The 27,400-nt window shown below is 45.6% G+C and overlaps 2 pseudogenes; both read left to right on the forward strand.

Annotated features, from left to right (window-relative positions):
- Window positions 1-24,258: 24,258 nt before the first annotated feature.
- LOC112643867 (protein SEC13 homolog) lies at window positions 24,259-25,500 on the forward strand (annotated as a pseudogene).
- A 1,305-nt stretch (window positions 25,501-26,805) lies between these two features.
- Window positions 26,806-27,383, forward strand: LOC112643656 (RNA polymerase II subunit A C-terminal domain phosphatase SSU72-like; annotated as a pseudogene).
- The last annotated feature ends 17 nt before the right edge of the window (window positions 27,384-27,400 follow it).

The raw sequence follows: 27,400 nt of genomic DNA on the forward strand, positions 1-27,400 counted from the left end.
TGTGTACTTATTGGCCATTTTAATATCTTCTTGGATAAGAGTCTTTTGCCCATTATTTGAGTTGTCTTTCTGTTGTCAAGTTGTAGGGGTTTTTTAAAAAACATATTCTAGATATTAAACCATTATCGGATATGTGATTTGCGATATATATTCTCCTATTCTGTAGGCTGTCTTTTCACTTTTTTGATAATGTTCTTTGATGCACAAAAGCTGTGAATCTTATTGAAATCCAATTTACCTATCTTTGAATTGTTCACACTTTTGGTGTCACATCTGGAATCCATTGCAAGAAACAAGAGAATGAAGATTTACCTTTGCATTTTCCTCTAAGAGTGTTATGGTTTCAGCTCTTACATTCAGGACATTGATCCATTTTGAGTTAATTTTATATGTGGAATGAGGTGGGGATCCAACTTCATTATTCTGCTTATAGAAATTCAGTTGTGCCAACACCATTTTTTGAAGAGACTATTCTTTTCTCAAAAACAGACTTGGCACCCTTGTCAAAAGTCATAGGTTTGTGGGTTTACTTCTGGACTCAAAGTTCTTTTCCATTGGTATGTACATCCATCCTTATGCTAGTAACACACTATTTTGTTTACTGTAAATTTGTATTCAGTTTTGAAATTGAGAACTGTGAGTCTTTCAAATTATCCCTCATTTCCAAGATTGTTCTGGATATTCATGGCTCCTCTCAATTAATGTAAAATTGAGGATCAGGTTTTTCATTTCTGCAGAAACAATGCTATGGAATTTTGATAAAGGTTGTGTTTTTGTGTTGAATCTGTAGAGTCTCTGGGTAGTATAGACATCTTAACAGTATTGAGCCTTTCTGTCAAAGAACACAGGACATATTTCATTTGTTTAGATCTTTAATTCATTTCGGGCAATGTTTTATAGTTTTTCAGTGTTTAAGTCTTTTACCTCCTTGGTTAAATTTACTACTTGGTATTTTATTCTTTTAGTCTTATAGATACTGTTATAAATGGTATTGCTTCCTTAATTTCCTTTTTTTAAAAAATTGTTCACTGCTGGTATATAGAAATACAACTGACTTTTATGTATTGGTCTTGTACCTTGTACATTTTTCCTAATTTTTCAATAAGTTCTAGTAGCTTTCTTATGGATTCTTTGGAGTTTTCTCTATAGAAGACCATACCATCTACAATAGAGATAATTTTACATCTATCCTTCTAACTTGAATGTCTTTTGATTTCTTTTTCTTGTCCAATTGCTCTGGCTAGTCCAGAGTAATGCTGCATATCAGTAGTGGAAGTGAGCATTCTTGTCTTGATCATAGGTTGGACCAGACTTTCACCATTGTATATGATGCTTGCTGTGGGTTTTTCATAAATATCCTGTGTCATGTTTGAGGAAATTCCCTTCTATTTCTAGTTTAAGGAGTATTTTTATCACAAAACAGTGTTAGATTTTGTCACGTCTTTTCTGCATCAGTGGAGATGATCATGTGGTTTCATTCTTTCCTTCTATTAATATGATGTATTACATTGATTTTCTTTTTTTTTTTTAAGATTTTATTTATTTATTCATGGGAGACACAGAGAAAGAGAGAGGCAGAGACACCGGCAGAGGGAGAAGCAGGCTCCCTGCAGGGAGCCTGATGTGGGACTTGATCCCAGGACCCTGAGATCACAACCTGAACCAAAGGCAGATGCTCAACCACTGAGCCACCCAGGCCTCCTAATTTTCTTATGTTGAAATAACTTTGTCGTCAGAGGGTAAATCCTATATGGTGTATAATTTGGTGTATAATCTTGTAAATACTGTTAGATTCAGCTTAAGTTGTTATGGACTTTATGTTGGCATCACCTCTCGACCACCACCAAATTCATATGTTAAAGTCCTAACCTTTAGTGAGATGGTATTTGGAGGGGGGCCCTTTGGAAGGTAATTGGGTTTAGATGAGTCTGAGGGTGGGACCCTCATCATGTGATTACTGTCCTTATTAAGGAGGAAGAGAGAGATTTCTCTTATTTTCTCTCCCCACCATCTCTCTCCCTCCCTCACTCCTTCACTCCCTCTCCACCGCCCTTGCCTAACTCGTACACTGAGGAAAGGCCATATGAGCACACAGTGAGAGAGGGGCCATCTGTAAGCCATGAAGAAGTCTCTCAACAGAACCCTAACCTACTAGCACCCTGATCTTGGACTCCCAGCCTCCAGAACTGTGAGAAAATAAATGTCTGTTGTATACCAAGACATGAGTATTTTTGCTGAAGATTTTTACATCTTTACTCATAAAAGTCAGTCTCTAATTTTGTTTTCTCATGATGTCTCATCTAGCATTGGTATCAGGGTAGTACTGATCTTACAGAAAGAGTTAGGAAGTGTTCACTGCTTGCTTTTTTTTTTTTTTTTTTTTTTTTTTTTTGAGAGAGAGAGAGAGAGAGCACATACATGGAGGGACGGGCAGGGGGAGAGAGAGAATCTTAAGCAGGCTCCATCTCACAACCCTGAGATCAAGACCTGAGCCAAAACCAAGAGTCAGATGCTTAACTAAGCCACCCAGGTGCCCCTGTCCTCTTGTATTTTTTTGGAAGAATCTGACAAGAATTGGTGTTAAATCTTCTTTAAGTATTTGGTAGAATTCACCAGTGGAGCTATATGGTCTGAATTTTTCTTTGTTTGGTATGTTGTGTTTTCTTTTTCAGTAGTCTCTAAGTATCTTCTGATTTCTCTTATTATTTCTTCTTGAACCCCTGGCTATTTAAGATTATGCTGTTTAATTTCCATATATTTGTAAATTTCCCAGATTTTCTCTGTTACTGATTTTTAGCTTCATTCTATTGTGGTCAGAGAAGCTACTTTGTATATTTATCTTTTAAAATCTACTGAGACTTGTTTTGTGGTCTAACATATGTTGTATCCCAGAGAATGTTCCAGAGAAAAATGTGTATTTTACTGTTGTTGGGTTGAGTGTTTTATATGTTTATTGGATCTAGTTGGATTAGAGTATTGTTCAAGTCCTCTATTTTCAGGATGCCTGGGTGGCTCAGTGGTTGAGTGATCCTGGAGTTCCAGGATCGAGTCCCACCTCAGGCTCCCCTGTGGGAAGAGGGAGCCTGCTTCTCTCGCTGCCTGTGTCTCTGCCTCTCTCTCTCTCTCTCTGTATATCTCTTGTGAATAAATAAATAAATCTTTAAAAGAAGTCCTCTATTTTCTTATTAATTTTCTGTCTATACATTGTATCTCTTATTGAAAGTAGAATTTTGCCGTTTACAATTATTAATGTAGACCTATTTCTTCCTTGAAATCTGACAAAGTTTGGAGCTGTTTTTTCCATCTTTATTGAGACATAATTGATATATAACAATGTGTAAGTTTATGGTGTATAACATTACGATTTGATACATGTATATTGCACAATGATTACCACCGTAGGGTTATACCTAACACCTCCATTACCTTACATAGTTATCCTTTTGGTAGTGGTGAGAAATTTTAGGACCAGAGCAACCTTCAAGTGTACGTTACAGTACAGTTAACTACAGTCATCATGCTGTACTTCAGATCTGCAGAATTATTCATCTTATAACTGGAAGTTTGTACCACCAATGACTTTCACATCACACACCATCCCACCCCTGACAACTATCAATCTACTTTCCCTTTCTAGCTTAGTTTTTAAAAGATTACACATATAAGAAAGTTCATACAGTTATTTGTTTTCCTCTCTCTGATTTATTTCACTTAGCATAATGTCCTCAAGATTCACCTATGTTGCTACAAATGGCAGGATTTCCTTCTTTTCTTTGGCTGAATAATATCCCTTTACATCAAGCACATTTTTTTTATCCGTTTGTCTGCTGATGGGCTCTTAGGTTGTTTCCATGTCTTAGCTGTTGTAAATTGTGCTGCAACAAACATGGGAAGGTGGATATCTCTTGAAAATAGTGATTTTGTTTCCTTTGGATCTATTTCCAGATGTGGAATCATTGGATTATATGGTAATTACATTTTTTAATTTTAAAGGAATTTACATATTATTTTCCATAGTGGCTGCATGAATTTACATGCACCAACAGTGCATGAGGGTTACCTTCTTTCCAGATTCTTATGAACACTTGTTGTTATTTCTTGTCTTTTTGATAATAGTCTAATATGTGTGAGGTGATGTCTTGTCATGATTTTGATTTGTATTTCCTTGGTGATTAATGATTGAGCACCACTTCATGTACCTCTTGGCCATTTGTGTGTCTTTTTTAGAAAAAAAATGTCTATTCGTGTTCTTTGTCCATTTTTTGATCAGATTTTTTTTCGCTTTTGGATTGTATATGTTCCTTAAATGTTATGTATATTAACCCCTTATCAGATACATGGTGGGCAAATATTTTCTTCCATTCCATACCTTGCCTTTTCATTTTCTTGATTACTTCCGTTACTGTGCAGAACATTTCAGTTTGGTGTAGTCCCATGTATTCATTTTTGGTCATTCCTTGTGCTCTTGGTATTAAACAAACAAACAAACAAACAAAATCATTGTGATGACCAATGTCTGAAGGTTTTTCCACATGTTCTCTTCTAGGACTTTTACAGTTTCAGTTCTTATATTTAAGTCTTTCATCCGGTTTGAGTTGATGTTTTGCTATGGTGTAAGATAGGGATCCAGTTTCATTCTTTTGCATGGGGATATCCAGTTTCCCCAACACCATTTATTGAAGAGACTCTCTTTTCCCCTATTGAGTATTTTTGTCATCCTTGTCAAGTATTAGTTGACCATCTATGCATGAGTTTATTTCTCAGGTATTGCTCTGTTCCATTGGTCTATGTGTCTATTTTTATGCCAGTACCATACTGTTTGGATGACTAGAGCTTTGTAATATAGCGTGAGATCAGGAAGTGTGATACCTCCAGCTTTGTTCTTCCTTCTCAAGATTGCTTTGGCTATTGAGCTATTTTATGGTTTTATACAAATTTTATGATTGTTTTTTCTATTTCTGTAAACAATGCCATTGGATTTGATAGGGATTGCACTGAATCTATAGATGGATTTGGATAGTGTGGGCATTTTAACAATATTAATTCTTCTAATTCATGAACACAAGACATATTGGCACTGACTTCTTGGCTTCCAAGGTTTTTGTTTTTTCTTTTTTAATTTAAAGTCAATTAGCCAATATATAGTACATCATTAGTTTTAGACATAGACGTCAGTAATTCATCTGTGGTGTGTAACACCCATTGCTCATCACATCATGTGCCCTCCTTAATGCCCATCACCCAGTTACCCATACCCAGCTTCCAAGATTTCTGATAAGAAATCAGCTGTTGATATTTTAAAAGATCCCTTGTATGTAATTAATCACTTCTCTTTTGCTTTGCTTTCAAGATTTTTTTCTTTGTCTTTGTTTTTCAGCAGTTTGATTACAATGTATTTCAGTGTGGGGTCTCTTTGAGTTTATCCTCTGAGCTTGTTGAGCTCCTTGGATTTGTAGATTTATCAAATTTGTGAAATATTTGGCTACTACTTATCCAGAGTATTCTTCCTACACCTTTCTCTCTCTCCTCTTGGTTTTGAGACTCCCATTATGCATATGTTGGCCCACTTGATGCATTCCACAGGTTCTTTACGCTTCACTCACTTTTCTGCATATTTTCTTGGTCTATGTTTCTGCTCTTCAGATTCAATAATTTCAATTGGCCTGCCCTCAAGTTTGATGATTTTTTTTCCTGCTCAAATATGCTGTTAAACCCCTTTAGTGAATTTTTATTTCAGTTATTGTACTTTACAGTTCCAGAACTTTTGTTTGCTTTCTTTCTATAATTTCTTTGTCTTTATTCAAAATCTCATATTGTTTATGTATTATTTTTTTCTGATTTTCTTTAGTTCTTTGTCCATGTTTAAAGTCTTTGTCATCTAGTAAGTCTGGTGTCTGGGCTTCCTCAGGAACAATTTTTGTCAATATATTTTTTCCTTTGAATAGATCTCTCTCTCTCTGTCTCTCTCATATGCCTTGTGATTTTTTTGTTGTTGTTGAAAAATAGACATTGATGTTATACTGTGGTAACTTTGAAAATCAGATTCTTCCTCTTTCTCAGTATTTGCTGTTTTGTTTTGATTGTTGAAAGATGTAGTTTTAGTAGTATATTTATTTAGGGACTTTCCCAAAGTATTTTTGCAAAGACTTTAATTTTTGTCATGTGTGCTTATTAAACTCTTGTTCTTTACCTCATGTTCAGCTAATATTTTGACAGAGATTTCCTCACATGTCAGGAACTTAAAGAAAAGGAGAGAAAAAAACAAACAAACAAACAATAAACAAAAGCAAACACCTCTCCCAGCCTTTTGAATTGTCTCTCTGCTGGGGTCCTCCAACACTTAGGCAGGCTTGCACTCAGCATCAGGATAATCCCAGCATGAAAGCTTATGATCTTCTCATGTTATTTCTGAGCAAGTATCTTGTCCTGGGTATTTGTGTGGCTTTCAAAGATCCTCTGTATTTTTGATGCTTTTGAATATTCTTTTTTTCCCAAAGAATCAAGAATCTCCCAGTTTTTCCTCTTGGGCCTTAGGCAGTTGTTATAGGTCTCAACCATAATCTTTGTCCAAACCATTTGTGGGTTGTTAGTTTGCCTTGCAAAACTAAAGGCAACACTCACCCCTTTTGTAGACTGAGGTCTGAGTCAGGGGAAATAGAGATGGCTTCCTTGCGTCAGTCCTCCAGGTGGCCCCCAGACCAGTTAGAACAGACATACACATTAATTCTCAAATAAGGTCTTTTTGCTCCCTTGAATCAGGGACCAGAACTTCAGACTTGGAATTTGGGCTGCTGCCATGTGAAGACTATCACCACACCAGAGAAGAGGTAGGTAGGCCAAAGGCAAGTAAAATGCCCCAGAGCTTTCCTGCTGTTCTCAAGTTGTCTTCTTCTTGATTTGTTTTTTATTTGGTTGGCGTAAACCTTTGACTGCTTTCCAGAGTTCTGACAGTTTCTGCTTGTTTCTCGATGTTTCTGTAAAGGGACGGACATTTGGAGCTCCTCTGCTGACTCCCTGTCATCATGCATTCTTAATCTCGTTGGATTATGTCTATCAAGCCCTACTCTTACTGGTTCCCTCTTTCCACAAAGATCTAGCAGCTGTTGCCAGAGCCCTTCTTGGTGATGGTGAGCTGAGCATAATACAGTGTCCAGATTCATAGCAGTTCCTCATCCTTATTGCTCCAGAGAGGAAACATCCTCTGAATCCTTCCTGGGAGCATAGTCAGCAGGAGGGTTCTCAGGACTTAGGAGACGTTGTTTCAAGCACCCTAACTTCTCTAAGTGTCTGATCCCAACCACATCACCAAGCCAAAGTGTTCTGACATCTGCATCTCATTCAGGCAGACCACCATTTCTTCCAAGCTTCCAGGAGCTGTCCCAATGAGGCATTAAGACCAGCTCCGGGCACCCTAACTGGTGTGGTCTTAGTTTATAGCTCAGGCTGCTATAATCAAATGCCACAGGATGGGGGTGCCTAAGCAGCTCCAGGAGGGGGTACAACCTGGCTATCACCATGGGTCAGCCCTGGAGACCCTGCGAAGAGGGTCTTAGCAGTTGTTATAGGTTTTGGGACTCCTGACCTTCTGGCCTATGCAACAGTAAGAGGATGATTTTTTGACCCCCCTGAGGACTCAGGGTGAAGCTGAGAATTCAGTCTTCCCTGTGGTTTGGCCACTCTCAGCTCCTCCCAGTCCACTGTCCAGCTGTAGGCAATGAGAGGCTTTTAACACAGTCACGAGGCCTGGTGTACCCTGCAGGGAGACAGATGGACAGTCCTCCAGAGCCCTCTGGTGGGGATGAGGGACTGAGTGGCCATATTGCCCCACTTTGTTGAATGAACAAAAGGACATTGAGATGTTCCCTGTTGGGGTCACTTACTCATCTGAGCACACCTGCCTCTTCTGCTTCCGATACCCAACTATGCACATCCCGGCTTGGAAAAGAAGATGCTCTGAGTCCTGGGGTTGGCTGGCAGGAGGTGCTGAGGAAATCTTCCTGGAAGAAGAGTTAGCAAAGAGGATCTCTTACATAAAGACAGCAAGTAAACCATCCTGCAGCAGCAAATGGGGATCCCTTTGCGCCAGAGGCCAGGAGAGGCTGTGAGTCTGGTGGTGTTGGGATGACCCTGTCCCCTGCCAGCTCGGTTGGTCAGGGGAGTCATCAGCCCCTGGACTTCAGTTTCTGCACCCATAAGAGGAAGGAATTCCTGAATTGGAGCAGGTTGTCAGAGGCGCCTGGGCTCAATCACAGGGTAAGCGTGTGACTGTGGCCAGGCATCATAGCCTCACACATTGAGTTCCCTGTTTGGGAGCCCCAGGGCCACTGGGAGGGCTGAGAACCATGTGAGTGTATATGAATGTGTGTACGTGTGTGGTATGTGTGTGGCAGGGTGTATGTGAGGGTCTGTGTGTGCCTATGTGTCACATGTATATGTGGTGTGTACATGGGTACATGTGTGGTTTCTATGCATGTGGTGTGTATATATGTGTACATGTTGTGTGTATACACGTGTGGTGTGTGTGTCTGTGAGTCATCCCTTACCCTCCTGTTCTCTCCCAGGTGAACCCTACAAGCTGCAGGACCTTGGCTGGGGCAGGCAGTGGCCATGCCCCTGGGCCTGTCCCCTTAGACTGCTTCTGCCCCAGCGCTGGCCTCTTGAGTAGCAAGCAAACAGGTGGAGCCCAATGTCCAGGGCCTGGTCTGGGGCTCTCAGAGGAGGAAAGGCAGGACACAGAGGACAGCCTGATGGTTGGCTGGCGTTTCCTCCCCACGGGGGCAGTCCATCAGGGCAGGGCTCCCTGGCAGCCACCTCCACTAGTGTGCGGCAGACGTAGGAGCTCTGGCTCATCCTTGGCCCTCGCCATTGCCAGGCCAGGAAAACGGGAGGGGCTCACAGCAGAACGTGGCCTTGTCCCCCACGTGCTTTCCAGAGGCCTCCACCCACAGCTTCAGTGCACAGGGAGCCCAGGTTTTGATGGTGAGGGCTCTTTCCCTACAAATGTGCCACTTCTCAGGTCCCAGAGGCCTGCTCCAGCTCAGAGCCAGGACTCCTGGTGGGAGCAGGCAGAGGAACCTGGCAAGAGCCAGCCCTATGGTATAGATCGCATCCCACCACACACAGCCTGAAGCAAAGTCCGGGAAGCCCCAGGAGCTCCCAGGCTGGGTGCCACCCTCATGCCTCACTTGGACAGTGGTCACAGGTTTGTGCCTTTTATGCATAAATTGTGATTATTTGTGTGTGAAATGCTAATTGTTTTCATCTGGGTGAGTTAACCAGAGCCCCAGTGCCTGTTCTGGGCCCCACCCCAGAGGCCTGCTCTGACGTGCTTACTGTTGCTGTTTGTCTGGGGTCTGTCCCCTGAACACACAGTGTTTTATGCAAGAGAGTTCTTGATTTGGGTTATTACATTTTCCACTCAGCCCTGTGTCTGTGAGGCTCATCCCTGTCTCCTGGTGCTGTTCAGCCCTCTGAGCTGTGTGTGCTGCATGCACCCCCTTCCCCGGCCACCTCTGGTCTCAGCCCTCCTGGTCCCCCCAGGACCTGTGTGAAATGGGGACACTCTTGAAAGTAGCAGACGCCCTTAGTGTCCCAGCAAACTCAGAATGGAGTCCCAGTAAAGACCCCCATGTCCTATGGCTTTGAGCCAATGGCAGCCAGGCCCCTGGGGAAACGTCTGAGATAAAAGTGGGTTCTGGAACTGAAAACCCATAGGGCTGGTGTGATAATGAAAACACACATACACAAGTACACACATATATACATGCATAGACTCACACATGTACTTCAAACACACACAGTATAAGCACACACATACACACAGACTCATACTATTCACATGCAGAGATGCACACAAAGCATTGTACACACAATATAAATATGCATGTGCACATATCCACACACACTTGAATGCACATACATTCATAGGCACACAACACACACACGCAGGAACATACCCACGCCCACTGCACACACCTAGTGCCAAGCACTCTGCTTCATCACACTGATGACGTCTGTGGGAACTCATGACCATCCAACAGATGAGAAAGATGAGGCCCATGAGGACTGATGGCCTGTCCTCACAGGGTGCTGTCTGGGGGACTGGGGCAGCACGTTCTGGCCACAGGTTCCTTGAAGGAACAAGGGGTGATCTCAGCTTTGTTTTGGGGAATTGGAGAAACAGGTAACACCCCCAATGTGGGAGGAGGAGGTCTTGCGGGATTCCTGGTCAGAAGTCAGAGGCCGGGGTGGGGACACGCTCCTGAGGAAGTGGCCTCCAGAACCGAGGGGTGTCCGCCGGAATGCCCCCATGGGCACCAGTACTTTGAGGGCTGGGGCAGGCGCCCAGGGCCCCCCAGGAGAGGCGGCCCCAGACTCTGCTGGCCTCCAGGGATGAGGGATGAGGGACACGAGGGGATGGTGCCTGGACCTGGGCCCCTCAGGAAATCACTTTCAGATCTCCCTCCAGCTCACTAACGTAAGTGCTGCTGGAGAATTGCCTTTTACCTAAATTGCCTCAATTTTCAATTTGCTTGACATTTGAGCAGCACGAGGCCTTCTGGCTCCCTTCCTGGGGCAGCTGCTGCATGGGACATCCCAGAGCCCAGTGAGTGGGGTGCAGGGCACCTAGGGGCCAGAGGTGCCACAGGGAAGGGTGCAGATCCCCCAGCACTCCCCAAGTTGCTACATGCACCCCAGCCTCGTCCCCCAGCCTGGAACCCCCCCATCACTTCCCACCCCAGGCTCCTCCACAACACCCAGCCGGCCCCCCTGGGCTCTTTTACTGCTGAGGTGAGGAGTTTGCAGGACTGAGCAAGGAGCTCACTTGCCCCACAGACAATGTCCATGTCAGGGAGGGACCCCAGAAATAAGTGGACTGTGTGTCCCTTGTGGAGGAGGGTGCAGGGAGGGGAGGGAAAGGGAGGAGGGGCTGAGGGGCTGAGGGCTGAGGACGGGAGCTCCCGCAGATCTGGATAGCAGGTAGAGGAAGGGCAGAGGCTGCTCCAGGCCTGTGTCCTCCAGGCCAGGGCAGGTTTCAGGGCAGGGGATGCGCTGCTGATGCAGTCCTGGGCGAGAGACAAGTGGGGGTGAGACACAGGGAGAGAGGGGGAGGAAGACAGACCCAGCAGCTAGGGGAACTCCCTGCTCTCCCCCAGGAGGAACCAAGAGGAGGAAGGAGGAGGAATAGGGATGAGAGAGAAGGGAACAGAGGAGGGAGGTGGGGAGAGGGGCAGGAGGGGAGGCAGGAGGGGAGGAGGCAGGGGAGGAGGGAATGAGCAGGGTGAGGAGAAGGGGAGGGAGAAAGGGGGGAGAAGGGGAGGAGGTGGGGGGAGGAGGGAGAGAGAAGGAGGGCAGGCGGGAGGCGGGAGGGGGGAGGCCAGCCGCCTGCGTCCCCCGGGAGCCCTGACCCCACTGGGCGCCCGCGGCCCCCCTCCGGCCGCTCAGGTTTCGGGGCTGCGGAGGCAGATTGGGTAACGGGGCATGTGCTCCGCATTACCGAGAAAGCCTTAAAAAGCCCTCGTTTATCGCTGTTTACGTTCCGTGATTGAGAGGAGAATTCACCAAGACCAAAGGTTACTGCTGGTGTTTCTGTGACCAATATTGCCTCCAACTAAAGCAATTAGCTTCAAGGAAAGGCGCGTGGTCGTCGGGGCTCTCAGGAGCCCCCGGGTGCGCGACACGCCCCCGCCCCGCCGATCCGCCCCCGCCCCGCCGGGTCACGTGCCCCGGGCCTCGGTTTCCCTCTCCGTGGCACGGGGACCCCAATTCGGAGCTCCCACCGGCCGCGCACCTCACTTCCTCGGTTCAGTCCCGGGGCCTGTGCCTCTGGCTCTTCTCCTGAGGCTGTTTCTACTCAAATTCGCCGTTAAAATCCCAAGACATTTATGGAGAAAGCTGGACGGGTAATTAGCAGATGCGCTCCTTCCGAGGAGGGCGACGTGGCCGATCCGTAGCGTGTGTCTGTCTGTCCCAGGCCAGGCCGTGCGGGGGACGGCTGCGGCCAGGGGCTGGGCGTGCCTCAGTCTCCCCGGCTGTCAGCAGCGGGGTGATGGAGCGTGCGCGGCGCCAAGCGCTTAGAGCAGTGTAGGCAGTGTAGGCAGTGTAGACCGGCGAGCGCATTCCCGCAGCTGCCACCAAGAATCCGGAGGACTGGCCAGCGGGTAGGGCTGCAGGGAGAGAGGCGGGGCAGGCGCTCCCCTAGGGAGGGGATGGAGGCCAGAAGCTGCTCTGGGGGTGGGGTGGTCCCGCCACCGCTTCCCACCCCGCCCCCACACCTCCTGCCTAAGTCACTTAAGGAGCTGCCACCGTGCCCCCCCACCATAGCACGTCTCCACCTCGCGGTAAGCTGGGGTGCCAGCCCCGGAGCGCCCCAGCTCTGCCCCTCACTCCCTGGGCACCACACAGCGGGAACCTCTCGCGACAGAGGACTGGGTAGCTGTCTGCCTCCTAGGGTCAGAAGGCCCGGGGGCTAGACAGGCGCACGCTCAGAGGTGGGCTGCAGGAGCGTGGCCCCCAGGGGTAACACCCGCCGGGAGGGGCCGGGCCAGGCCCGCGCAGGGGTCACTCGGAACACGGGACCTCTCCCCGCAGGACTGGAAGCAGCGCCCAGGCTCCTCCCTGCAGAGGTCCCAGGAGCCCAGGGCTCCTGCTCTTACACTTCGCTGGCCGGGGCTGACCGAGGGTGGGTGGGCAGATGGTCCCCGGTTGGGCCAAGGTTAGGGCAACGGGCTGCAGGGAGACAGGAGTCCGGCGGGCCAGTGCTCTGAGCTCCATCAAACCATGAGCCGGGCGGCCGGGCTCCAGGCCTATAGGGACACAGGCTGCGTGTCCTCCACAACACGAGGACTTCGGGGCTCCCCCAGTTGGCCAGTTGTCTGTCTGTTCCTCCCCTGTGATCACCCCACTTTACTGATAAGGCACCGAGGCTCAGAGGGGACATGAGGGCATTCAATGCTTCAGTAGACACTTGCCAAGTTGCTGGATGGTTTCGGGGCTTCTTCATATCCCTGTGACCCTTCTGGGAGCACGGCCCGCAGGGGAAGCCCACCTGGCCCCTCCTGTCTTCTCTGACTGCAGGGTCAACGGCATCCCAGCTCATGGGGTCCAGAACCTAGTCCAGGACCCGGTCCACCTGCACCAGCCCTGACACTGCCTCTCTGCCGTCTGAGGAGGGGGGGCGGGGGGGGGGGACACAGGACAGTAGTGAGGGGCACACCCCAGGCTCCCATCTCCCCACTTTCCCGCCAGACCTGTGAATCCTCCTGGCCAGGCCATCTTCAGCTGCTCCTGGGTACACCCAGTCCAGGGTACCTGCAGTGTCCTCTGCTCCTCTGGTCAGTGACCACCACCCCTGTAACCTGAAGACACCCTGAGAGAGATCCCACAACCCCTCACGCCACCCTGCTTCTACCTCCAGAGAGACCAGCTCATTCTTCAAGGACGCCACTCACCCTCCACATAAAGCGCCCATTCTTCCCGGCGTGGGGCTAGGTGGGAAAATATTTTCCAAAGGTCAGTTTTCCAATTATACTTAAAATTTGGAAGCTTTTTTTTTCTTTCTTTTTTTTTTTTTTTTTTTGCCTCCCGTCGGTGCAGCCACGTTCTGCTAATTTCATAAAGATACCATTTAGCTGAGGTAGGTGGGATTCTGGGCATCAGAACAGCTTCCCAACGTCAACAGCCAGCCCTAACCGTAACCACCGACTTCCCATCATTTGTGGGGAAAAAAACGTTTCTCTCCCCAAAAATTATGGCCTGTAGGAATCAGACAACATCCCCATTGCCCGGCGGGAAATTACAGAGATTTTCTTGCATACTTAACGTTAAGCCATGTTTATAAAGTCCTGCTCTGTCTTAATGACCTGCTCACGGTCTGCTGGGGAAGCAGGATGTTTGAGGTCGCTCGGGGCCTGGGACACAGGTGAGCGCCCGTGTCATAGGACAGTGCTCCCGGGGTCTGGCGTGCAGCTGAGGCCTGTGTTGGGGGACGGGGCAGGGGGCACAGGACTGTCTTGCCCGTGTCCCCTCGAGTGCCAACAGGATGAAGGGGTCATAGGCACAAAGTGGGGACTTGGCCCAGATGCCCCTCCTCTCCCCCACCTCTGCCTCCATGGGCCCCCATGGGACTGGGGAACCTGCCTGTCCCCACACTCCATTCTCCACCTTAGCTGGACCTTGTCCCTCCCCATGCAAACCTTCAAGGTCCTTGCATGTCTGAGAGGGATGGGCGCCTCCCGGAAGCCTGCCAAGCCGCTCCCCCTGGCAGGTCACTTGGCCCCTCCTGCCTAAGATGGGGGCACCAAAGTTGCTGAGGGTGCCAGATGAGGCGAGGGATGGAGAGGATTTCAGAAGCCACGGGGAAGGTAGGGGAGCCGTGAGGGGGCCCAGGGGTGTGTTCCCCTCCCACAGGAGGAAGGCCTGTCTTTTCCCAGGGTGGAGAGGGGGCAAGCTGCAGGATAGGATGCAGCCCCCCTCCCCTCCCATCCCTGCAGGCCCAGCTGTCCAGGGATGAGGAGCCTGCAGACACACAGGCCAGAGCTGAGCTGAGGAGGAGGAGAAGCAACAGTGGGAAGGTGGAAGCAGAGGACAGACTGTAGCCAGCAGGGCAGGAGCAGTGAGGGCACAGGTGCCATGAGGGGTGGGGCCCATCCCTTACTACCCAGCCCAGTGTGTGAGGTGGGGGTGGGGGTGGGGACAGCAGTCTCAGCTCCAGCCAGTGGGCCTGATGGCACCAGCCATTTCAAATTTTAAAAGCTAAGAGTCTAGTTTTTAAAAACTTCATGTCCCAGGATGCCTGGGTGGCTCAGTAGTTGAGCCTCTGCCTTCAGCTGAGGTCATGACCCCGGGGTCCTGGGATTGAGTCCCACATTGGGCTCCCTGCAGGGAGCCTGCTTCTCCCTCTGCCTATGTCTCTGCCTCTCTCTCTGTGTCTCTCATGAATAAATAAAATCTTAAAAATAAATAAATAAAAATTTCATATCCCAATTTTCCAAGTTTGGTGACTTATTTCATGTTTTTAAACCGTGGGCATCACAAACCACACACCTCCCATCCTTCCCCTCACTCCCATGCTCCAGCTACCTCTTGTCCCTGCCTTAGGGTCTTTGCACCTGCTGTTTCCTCTACCCAGGACACCCCTGACCCAGCAAAGGCCCCCCACCCTGGAGAGAAGGAGGGCCCTGACCTGGGGCTGAGGTCCCTGGAAGCCCCTCCTGCCCTACCCCTCTGCCCTGTAACCCTATCTTGTTTTGCCTACAGGTGACTGGGTTTACCAAGCCTGTCTGTTCAGCTATCCTAAAGCAGACCTGAGCTGAGCCTGTCTATAGGATGGCAAGGAGGTCGATGTGTCTGGGTACAGGCATGAGGGCTCCAGTGGGGCTGGTGAGGCCATAAGGCCTGTGGGCAGAGTGAGGAGCTGGGATTTTATTCTAGGGAGTCATTGAAGGATTGATGCAGACCCTGTGGGGTATGGAACAAAACCTGTGTCCTCGGCTTCCAGGTGGTAAAGACATAGAGAACAACTCATTTCTGTACAAAGGCTCTAAATGCGTAAGATGAAGGGGGTATGGCCTTCAAAGAGCTAAGACCCTAGAGAGGCAAATAGGATAAATACTAATTCTCCTCTTTATGCATCCACCCACCCATCCACCCACCCAGGGATATCCCTGCAGGGTTTGACTCCACTGCCTTCTTGATTGCCTGGACACCTTTCAGGCTGTCCGTTGCTCAAACACTGGGTGAGGAAGAAGATAGGAAATAAAGAAACAAGGCTCATGGGACACTGATACTATAGCCTGGACCATGGTAGGGACTTCAAAGAAAGGACTTCTTCCTGTTTCTCAAAACTACCGTAGGACAGAGGGATTATCTGCTCTATTTTTCCCAGAAGAAAGTGGAGATTAGAGAGACCACACGGCTTACTCGAGGCCAGAGAACCACTAAGTGACTGCACCAGTATCCATAGTGAGGCTAGCTCATTTCAAATTCCCAAACTCCCCAGTGCAAAGTGGGGGTTCAGGGCAACCCATGTAACTACTGTTAGGCAAGCAGCCTGTAAACCAGCAGGCAAGCTAGCACTGTCTGCACTAGGATTTTTTATGCCATCATTTAAAAAATTGATATAAAAATAATACATGTACAGGTTTAAAAAAATAGTTCAAATAGAAAAGATGGAACCATAAAGAGGAAGTCTTAACTTCCAGCCCCAATCATGATGAAGTGCTTTCGTGTAAGATTTACCCTGTCCCCACAAGCAACTATGAAACTAGACAACGTCTATGTGAGGCAACTGCTCAGGCAAGAGTCATCAGACAAAGCAGGGCTGTAACTCGAGCTCCACATTCTGGCTTCACGCCTGATGCACTCACCCGACTGTGGTACAGGGTTGGAGAACCTAAACAGACAGCTCACTGGGAAGAGGGAACCTGCTAGTGCTCAGGACTGCGGAGGTAGCTAGAGCTGCAGGGCAAGGGCTGGAAGGAGGAAGCGATGTAGAGACGCACCAGAATTCCGCAGAGAGTACCTCTGAGTCTTAGCAGAATACTGGCTGTAGGTGCACAGGGCTGTGCTCCGCTAGGTAAGCAGAGAGCAGCCAGGGCAAGCTGAGAGCTGGATGGGGACCTGGGAGGTTGCACAATGCTGAGGACACTGGTGCTCTGCTTCGCAGCGAGGGGTTACTCTACACCCACCCAAAACACCTACCAGCAAACCCCAACAGGATCACATTCATTGGCCAGTAAGCTAACTGCCTGTAGGGAAAGTGGTCAGCTCTCTCTAAAGACAAATAACATCTTTGAAATGCAACCAAAAATTTTAATCTAGAATTCTATGGCCAGCACAAAATCACCCCTTAAAAATAAAAGGAAATAAGGACATTTCATGCAAACAAACCTGAGATAATTCATGTACAGGCAGGTTTAAACCAGTGCAAATGTTAAAGGAAGTTCTTCTGACTGAAAGGGAATAATATCAGGTGCAAACTTACTTACATGAGCAGTGAGGAGTACCAACAAGGACAAATGTGTGAAAAAAAAAAAAAAAGGACAAATGTGTGGGAAATAGAAAGGACGTTGAAGTACCACTAGAGAAAGAGAATGGATTCATAATGATAAAAGTGGACCCTTTAGGAAGATACAGACATTCTAAACATTAATGCACCTAATAACAGATGTTCAAAATGCAGAGAAGCAAAAACTGAGAGAACTAAAGAAATAGGCATATTCACAGAGATTTAACCTCCTTTCCAAGTAACTGATGAAAAATAGACAATCCAATAAAGAATATGGATGATCTGAACATCACAAATCACACTAACCTAAATGAAACCCACAAAACACAATACTGAGGAATACACATTTTTAAAATGCACATGGAAATTCAGCAAAATGAGTCATACTCAATGAAAAAGCATTTTGCAATAATACAGTATGTTCTCTAGACACTAGTAGAGATGAAGAAATCCATAAGAAGCTAATAAGAAAATCCTCAAATCTTTAAAAGGAACACACATCTAAATAATTCATAGGTCAAAGAGGAAATCACAAAGGAAATCAGAAAATATTTTGAAGTGAAAGTTAAAACAAAACCTATCATAATATGTGGAAGGACAAAAGTCAAGCTTAAAGGAAAATTTACAGGGACCCCTGAGTGGTTCATTAGTTGAACGTCTGCCTTCGGCTCAGGGCGTGATCCTGGAGTCCCACATCGGGCTCCCTGCAGGGAGCCTGCTTCTCCTTCTGCCTATGTCTCTGCCTCTCTCTCTGTGTCTCTCATGAATAAATAAATAAAATCTTTTTAAAAAGAGAAAGATTTACAGCTTTAAATGCCTACAATGAATTATCTAAATTCCATCTTAAGAATTTTAAAAAGGACAAATTAAATCAAAATAGAAAGAAGGAAATAAAGACAACAGCAGGAATCAATAAAGTAAAATATGAACAAACCATAGAGAAAGATCAAGAAAATACAAAATTGGTTATTTGAAGGATCAATAAAACTGAAAAAACCCTAGCTAGCTCAATTAAAGAAAAGAGAAAATACAAGTTGCTGTTATTAAGAGTGAAAGAGGAGATGTAATTACAGGTCCTGAAGACAGTAAAACAACAATAAAGGAAAGTTATGGACAACCTTATACCAATAGATTTGACAACTTAGATAAAATGGGCAGATTCCTTCAAAGGCATAAAATTCCATAATTCACATGCATGTGCATGCACACACACTCACTCACATATGTTATACATGAGTAGCACTACACTTATAAAACTTTGAAATTTCCCCACAAAGAAAGGTCTAGGCTCAGGTGGCTTCATTAGTGAATTATATCAAATATTTAAGGAAGAAATAATACCAATCTTAGACTAATTCTTTCAAAAAATACAGCAGGAAGAAAAAATTTCTAACCATTCCATGAGGTAATCATAACCTTAATAACAAAACTAGTGAAGGACGTTATAGGAAAAGGAAATTATAGACCAATATTCCTTAAGAATATAGGCACAAAATCATTAACAAATATTAGCAAATCAATTGCAGAAAAATTGTGTGTGTGCATATGCATGCACATGCATATATGTTAATACTAGAAATGCAAAATGCTTTAATATTTTAAAAACACTACATTTTGCCACATTAACAATGAAGGAAAAAATATATTATCACATAAATAAATGAAAAAAATTTTGACAAATTCAACACCTATCCGAATCCCATGATTTTGGGGGACAAAAAAAAACTCTTAGCAAAGAGCTTTTGGAACAGAAGGAAACTTCCTCAGCCTGATAAAGGGTATCTATAAGAAACAAAAGTATTTTCATTCTTCAGTTAACACATTGTGTACATAGAAAAGGCTAAAGAATTTACAAAAAAAAAAAAATCTACTGGAAATAATAAATGAATTAGGCAAGATTTCTTGATACAAGGTCATCAGACAAAAATCAATTATATTTCCATATAAAAGCAATGAACAATTAGAATATGATTCTTAAAAAAAAAAAAAAGTCAGTACTATCTATGTAGCATCAAAAATGTACAAAGATGGGCAGCCCGGGTGGCTCAGCAGTTTAGCGCCACCTTCAGCCCAGGACCTGATCCTGGAGACCCGGGATCGAGTCCCACGTTGGGCTCCCTGCATGGAGCCTGCTTCTCCTTCTACCTGTATCTCTGCCTCTCTCTCTCTCTCTCTCTCTCTGTGTCTCTCATGAATAAATAAATAAAATCTTTTTTAAAAATGTACAAAGACTAGGGGAAAACTTAGCCAAAGTTGTGCTGGGCTGGTATACTGGAAACTACAAAACATTGCTAAGAGAAACCAAGGAAGATCTAAATAAATGTGGGTGGATACATATCATATTCTTGGGTTGAAAGACAACATCGCTAAGATGTTGATTCCCAAACTGATCTAGAGATTTAATACAATCTCAATCAAAATCTCGCAGCCCCTTTCTTAGAAATTGTCAAGTTTCTTCTAAGATTTATGTAGAAATGTGAAGTACCTAGAATATCCAAAGCCATCTTGGAAAGTAAAGAAAGATTGATGGACTTAACACTATTTAATTTCAAGACTCATTATGGTATTGGCAGAAGGATGGACAAACTGATCAATGGAATAGAAATGGTTCTGGAGTAAACCGAACCTTACAGGGTTAACTGATTTTTGACAAGAGTGCCAAAGGAATTGAATGGAGAAAGAAAAAGGCTTTTTAACAAATAGGTCAGGAACAACTGTGTTTTTACATGAGGAATCACTGTCAGTCACCAAGATAGCAGTAGCAGTCTTAGGTGAGAGCTGAAGTGTGCTAGTAACACCTGGCTGTGGCCACACCATATGCCAGGCCTTAAGATGTTCCTGCCTACCATATGTGAGGAGATAAAGATACCCTGGGAGAAGAAACACTCAGGACAAAGCTTTGTTCAGATACAAAAGGGGCCAGAAATAGGTCCTTCCTCCCCAGGATGAGATGGTCATAACCCCCATGCAGAACCCTTCTTGCCAAGTCTCCAACAACCCTGAGCCACAAGTCTGGGGCAATGGCTACAAAAGCAGAGACCTTCCTGGACCATGAATCATGAGTCAAATCCCAATGTGCCTGGCTGGAGACCTTCTGGTCTCTCTCTTCTTGCTTGACTCCATGCTCATCTCAGAGTCTAATCCAGCCCCTTCAAACTCCAGCTTTTCAGTCCACCCTCTATGTCTCCCAAAGTAATATTTTTTATGAAAATTAACTTATATTAAATAACGAAAAGACTTCTACTTCTGACCAACAGAGAGTAACAGAGTCCAAATTTACCCTCCCACATGAGACAACCAAAAAACAAATAGCATGTATGAAACAACGTGTTTTTTTTTCCCCAAGACATAAGACATTGAACATCAGACAATGAAGGAAAGTGATTGATCTCTAAGAGCCAGGAAACAAAGGAGGTGACCTATGATTACTCCAGTTTACTTCCTCTGATAGTTTCCAGCTCATGATGCAGGGAGAGGGAAAAGATAGAGTACAGTGGGTGCATCAGAGTACACCCATCAGAACATGAGTTGAGTGACAAAGCTGAGACCAGGGAGACCAAATGGCAAGAGTCATCAGACAGGGTACTAGAGAGTAGAGACCTGCATGGAGAAAGAATGTCAGAGGGCTGCCTTCAAGGATGTAGCAGAGTATGGGCCAGCATATGCATGTGAAGAAGCTATCCAAGGATGGAGAAAGAGCCACCTGAGAGGATTAGAAGCTCTCCCAAGACCAGGAAGAGTGCCTGTTCCCATCAGCTAGATTGGAAACCTCATGATTCACGGGGCACAGTGGAGAATACAAGAAAAGTCTTGTCTTGTCAGTAGGGAGTCATTTGCCCTAGACCGAATGTTGTTGTGGCCCCACGTAATAAATCTTAAAGCAAGACTTCAAATCATAAAACTGTTTCCAAGTAATTTTACTGTGTTCCAGAATGAAGCACAATAATATTTGTAGGAATACAAAATTATTCAGTACCGAACAAGGTAAAACTCACAATGCCTAGGATAAAAAATAGAAAGAAAAGAAAAGAAAGAAAAGAAAAGAAAAGAAAAGAAAAGAAAAGAAAAGAAAAGAAAGAAAAGAAAAGAAAAGAAAAGAAAAGAAAGAAAAGAAAAGAAAGAAAGGAAGAAAGAGAAAGAGGAAAAAAAAAGAAATTACCAGGCATTAAAAGCAGTAGGAATACACAACCCACAATGAGGAAAAAAGCTAATTAACCAAAACTGACCCAGATGATATATGAATAGTAACTTTCTGAAGTTTAGGAGACTTAAGATGAAATTGGATTCAAGTACAAAGTGAGACTTTCTTTGTATTTATGATTGCATTCAATTCACATATGGACATAATAGACTCATATTACATTTCTAGGAATATTTTTCACTTTTTCAAATTAATTCAAAATAAATATATATTCTTTTCAAAGATTAAAAAAAAACTGATCCAGAAGTGAAAACTATATTAACATTAGCAGAGAAGAATATTAAAGCAGTTATTGTATTCTTTATGTTTAAAAAGTTAGAGATGTGGAAGATATAAAAAAACCCCAAACCAAAATTCTTTTCTAAAAAATAAAAATGAAGTTGAAGGACTAATACTAGCTGATCACATGACTTAGCATAAAACTACAGTAATCAAAACAGTGTGATATTGGCACAAAAATGGTAAAGATGTCCAGAAATCAATTCTCACAAATATATAAATATAGTGAGTGGACTGTTAACAACAGTCAAAGGCAAGTCAGGGAAAGAAGGATAATCTTTTCCACAAATTATGCTGAAAAAATTGGATATCAGTAGGGGATAAAAATTGAAGTTCCATCCAAAATTCATATCTTCAAATTGAACTAAAAATGGATCTATAGTTAAATGTAGAGCTCCAAATTATAACACTTTTAGGAGAAACCTTATGATCTTAGGATAGGCAAAGATTTATTAGCTACAGCACCAAAGCTATATAAAACAACAAGTTGATAACTTGGAGTTCATCAAAAGACATCCACTTTGCAATAGATACTTTTTTTTTAATGAAGATTTTTTTAATGCATTCATGAGAGACACACAGAGAAAGGCAGAGACACAGGCAGAGGGAGAAGCAGGTTCCATGCAGGGAACCCGATGCAGGACTCGGTTCATTGATCCCAGGTTCACGACCTGAGCCAAAGGCAGACACTCAAACCGCTGAGCCACCCAGGCATCCCTACAATAGATACTCTTGAGACAAGCTACAGACTGGGAGACAAACTTCACAAAGCATATATCCAATAAAGAACTTGTAGCCATAATAGATAAGGAATTCTCAAAACTCAATACAAAAATAATCCAACTTAAAAATGGGAAAAAGCAGGGATCCCTGGGTGGCTCAGTGGTTTGGCTCCTGCCTTCAGCCCAGGGCATGATCCTGGAGTCCTGGGATCGAGTCCCATGTCAGGCTCCTTGCATGGAGTCTGATTCTCCCTCTGCCTGTGTCCTTGCCTCTCTCTCTCTCTCTCTCTCTCTCATGAATAAATTAATAAAATCTAAAAGAAAAATGGGAAAAATCTTTGAACAGGCACTTTACCAATGAACATATATGGATGGCAAATAGACATATGCAAATATGCCCAACACCATTACCCATCAGAACATGAAGTTAAAAGCATAAGGACATACCATTACATACTTATGAGAGTGGATAAAATTGAAGACTGACCAGAAACTGACTGAGACTGTATAGAAACTGAGACTAGTAGGGATATAACATGGTATAAACATTCAAAAACAATGTGGCAGTTCATTAAAAATTTATGGTGGGATGTCAGCATGAGGAACTCCATGGACTCACTCACCAGAAAAAAGAAATGTGGTAATAACTATTAAAAAAACAATTATTTAAAGTCTCTGGAAATTGTCCCAAGGGCATATAAAAAATGACGAAAAGTTTATTCAAGGAAACATACTAAAACTTGGTAAGAACAGCAAGAATCTGTGACATTTGAGGTATGGCCCATTCCTTCTTTCCTTCTCCACTCTCAGCTTGATAGAAGCACCACTCTGTAAGAATGGCCAAGAGGATGGTTGGGAGCTAAGGGGAAGGGGGGCACCAAGTCTTAATATACCTCACCCAGAAGCGCAGGCCACCAGCATTTCTAATGCCCTCCAATTATAAATTGGCCTGGGGAGTGTGGCCAAGAGATCAGGAGCTCCTTTCCTGCACCAATTCCCACCCATGGCATAGACGCTCTGCCCTAGGTATAGCCAGCCAAGAATACTGGGGCCCTCACCACCCTTGCCCCAGATTAGGGCAGAGTTTCCAGAACAAGAGAGTCAAGTCATGCAGACCAGAGTCTACTGCCCCATTCAGAGCCCAGAGTAGTGGATCAGAGATATTGTCTAGGAGGAGAAGCATCCCATAAGAAAACAGGGCTCCAAAACTCTTCACAAAGCAACTGACATTATTTGAAAAAAAAAAAAAAAAAAACATGGAGAAATGTAAGCTTAAAGTGGCTTAAATTAATAGGACAACAATTCCTCTCAGTTAGGAGCAACAAGCTAAACCACAGGCCATCTAGTTCATAGGCCTAGAGAGAACTAGGGAAAGAAACCGCTAAGAAGACACCCTGGGGACAAAACAAAGCTCAAAGATTGACTTCAAAATATAGTCACATTGAATTGGATCAGACTACCAAGAAATACATGGCCCAGGGGATTGTCGAAAACTATAAAGCAAGCAATTAGTGATCAGTTGCACCTAAGGGGTGGAGAGTAACACCAAATAAAGAAAATAGCCTAACAGAACTCAGAGAAAGAGACAATTGAAAGAGAGCCCCATAAGCTACCACCTGAGATTTCCCCCCTCTCATAAAACAGGAAGGCAGCTCAAGGTTTGTGCAGCTGCTTGAATATGTCCTAAAGAACCAGGTTTGTCTTTCTGTTCCACCTTCCTTAGCACAGTCCTCCTCATGGTCTCGAGATGACTGTGGCACCTCTAGGTATTGTGTCTGAATTCCATAAATGAAGTAAGAGAATGGGAAGTAAAGGTCTCCAAAAGCTTCCTTTTTATTCCAGAAGGGAGGCTCTCCCTTAGGACTCCTGTCTATATCTTATTGGCCAGAACTTCATTCGGTTGCTATTCCTAGCTGTAAGGGAGGTTGGAAACTATATACTTTACTTTTTAGTCTCTAGTTCTGAAAGGCAAGGGATAAGTGGTTGGAATAGATATTGAATGAACCTCTTACAGTATTTGTCACACTTTGTTTAATTGAAATGCAGTAATTAACACTGTGGACACCTCCCATGAGGATATGATTCATGATGCCCAGATGGACTACCATGGCACCCGCCTGGCAACCTGCTCCTCAGGTCCGTCAAAATCTTCAATGTGCGAAATGGAGGACAGATCCTTATTGCCAACCTCAGAGGTCACGAGGGTCCTGTGTGGCAAGTGGCCTGGGCCCACCCCATGTATGGCAACATCCTGGCATCCGGCTCCTATGACCGGAAAGTCATTATCTGGAAGGAGGAGAATGGCACCTGGGAGAAGACTCTGAGCACACAGGACACGACTCCTCAGTAAACTCTGTGTGCTGGGCCCCCCATGACTACAGCCTAATACTGGCCTGTCGGAGCTCAGATGGGGCCATCTCCCTGCTGACATACACCGGAGAGGGCCAGTGGGAAGTAAAGAAGATCAACAATGCTCATACTATTGACTGCAATGCCATCAGTTGGGCCCCTGCTGTTGTACCTGGAAGCCTCATAGACCAGCCATCGGAACAGAAGCCCAACTACATCAAGGGGTTTGCTTCAGGCGACTGTGACAACCTCATCAAACTGTGGAAGGAAGAGGCGGATGGCCAGTGGAAGGAGGAACAGAAGCTAGAAGCGCACAGTGACTGGGTTCGAGATGTGGCCTGGGCCCCCTCCATTGGCCTGCCCACCAGCATCATCGCCAGTTGCTCCCAGGACGGTCGTGTGTTCATCTGGACTTGTGATGACACCTCAGGCAATACATGGTCACCCAAACTTTGCACAAGTTCAATGATGTTGGGTGGCATGTGAGCTGGTACATCACAGCCAACATCCTGGCTGTCTCGGGCGGAGACAATAAGGTGACCCTGTGGAAGGAGTCCGTTGACAGACAGTGGGTGTGCATCAGTGATGTCAACAAGGGCCAGGGATCTCTGTCTGCTTCTGTCACAGAGGGCCAGCAGAACGAGCAATGACAAGACAGGCAAGCCCAGCTCCTCACCTGCTGACTCCAGGACTGCCCTTTCCTGGACCAACTGACCAAATGGCTGGGAGGAACAGCTCCAACATGATTACTTTCCCAGGAGTAGTTACAAATGCAACCAGATTGATCATCTGCCTTAACATGATTTGATATGGTTTGTAATTTATTGTCCTGCTGAAAGCATTCATATTATGAGGAAAAAACTACAAATGATCTTCAGATCTATTATTTTAAAGTATTTTTGGCCATTTTTATGTACCTTTTGGGTTCAGGCATTATTTGGGGGCGGTTGTTTCCAAAATAGTTAAATAAATTCATAAAAAAACAGGGGACTGTTCCCGTTTTTTGGGGGGGGGCTCTTCCACAAAAGAATGCTTTATTGACAAATTACCCATTATTCACTTTAAGGAAAAGTTACACCTTACTACACTTGCATCCCGCCTTCTCACCACACCCCATCCATGATTCTAACCCTGAAGAAAACACACAGAATGCAGTTCTTCCCATGGCACCAGCCTGGATTGCAGTCCCCCAGGTGCCTGAATCGACCAGCAGACACTCAGGTTACCCAGAGCATACCACCGTCCACCAAAGTGGACTCTGCGGGTGGCTCCTTCCCCAGGGAGTGCACAGCTGCGACACTGGAGAGGTCTCTGCCTGCTGGGAGCCAGTAAGGCACAGAGCTGCCCCTCCAGACACACCCCACAAGTGGGGCCCTGAATGCAAGGCTGCTGGGGTCTGGCAGTTTTAGAACGAGAATGAGATCTTTGTAGCTCCTGAGAACAGGTGACAGCAGAGTTCCAGCTGACCCCAATGCAGGGCCATCCCCAGCGTGCGGAAAACAGGCAGGCTGAAGCTGAAGACGTAATGCACCAGCCATCTACCTGTGGGGGGTGCTGGCTCTTCTTCCTCCTGCCCCACCCCCACTCCCACTCCCAGAGGCCCAGGAGCCCTCTGGCCAGCAGGAGTTGCCCCTGTCCTTGAGAGGAGAGAGAAGCAGGCTTCACACACTGGGGTGAAGTGCATCGGCGAATAAAACACCAATGGTCCAAGCATGCTGCCCTTCGGGCTAGATGCAGAATTCTACACAGTGCCCAAAACCCACTAAAGAACCCTTATTTTTATATATAAAAACATTATAAACAAATAAAGCATAAGGCGATGTAAGGCTTGTATTTCAGCTTGAGTCCAAAGAACTCACTCCATCTTCCCTGGAGCTTCCAGACATTGGAACCCCAGCCCCGGGCTCTCCCTGAGGTAGGCACAGGGCACAGGAGAACAGACTCCTGTTTCACAGCTGGGGAAACCCAAGGTTCAGGGCCCGAAGGAGCTTGCCAACAGCCAGCAGACAGTTCTAGAAGTAGAGTCTAGAGCTGTGCCATCCAATATGGTGGCCATGATGGGGCTAGGGCCCTGTGCTAATATTTGGAGCCATTGAATAATGTGTATGATACAGTACCTGGTTTTTTTGGCTTTTATTAACGTGGTGACTAGAAGGTTCAAAATTGGGTATGTGTCTCACATTCTATTTCTGCATGGCTGGGTGGCTTCCCGGAGCAGTCATGTTGCGGTCCTTGTGGCCACTGCTATGCGGTCGTCGCCACTACGGGTGGTGGTGGTGTGCTCGAGCAACCAGAACCGGAGCATGGAGGCGCACAACATCCTCAGCAAACATGGATTCAGTGTCCGGTCCTTTGGAACAGGAACTCACGTGAAGCTCCCAGGACTAGCACCTGACAAGCCAAATGTTTATGATTTCAAAACTACATATGATCAGATGTACAATGATCTCCTTAGGAAGGATAAAGAACTCTATAGCAGAATGGCATCTTACATATGTTGGACAGAAATAAGAGAATCAAGTCTCGAACTGCAGAGACCTGTTCCATCTGATCCTCACCTGTGAAGAGAGAGCGTACGATCAGGTGGTAGAAGATCTGAATCCCAGAGAGCAGGAGACCTGCCAGCCGGTGCACGTGATCAATGTGGACATTCAGGACAACCACAAGGAGGCCACCCTGGGGGCGTTCCTCATCTGTGAGCTGTGCCAGTGTATTCAGCACACGGAGGACATGGAGAATGAGATTGGCGAGCTGCTTCAGGAGTTGGAGGAGAAGAGTGGCAGAGCCTTCCTGCACACGGTCTGCTTCTGCTGAGCTGCCTGGCCCGGCGCACTGCCCCCT

This window comes from Canis lupus, chromosome 1 (assembly GCF_003254725.2).
Source record: "Canis lupus dingo isolate Sandy chromosome 1, ASM325472v2, whole genome shotgun sequence".
NCBI lineage: Eukaryota > Metazoa > Chordata > Mammalia > Carnivora > Canidae > Canis > Canis lupus.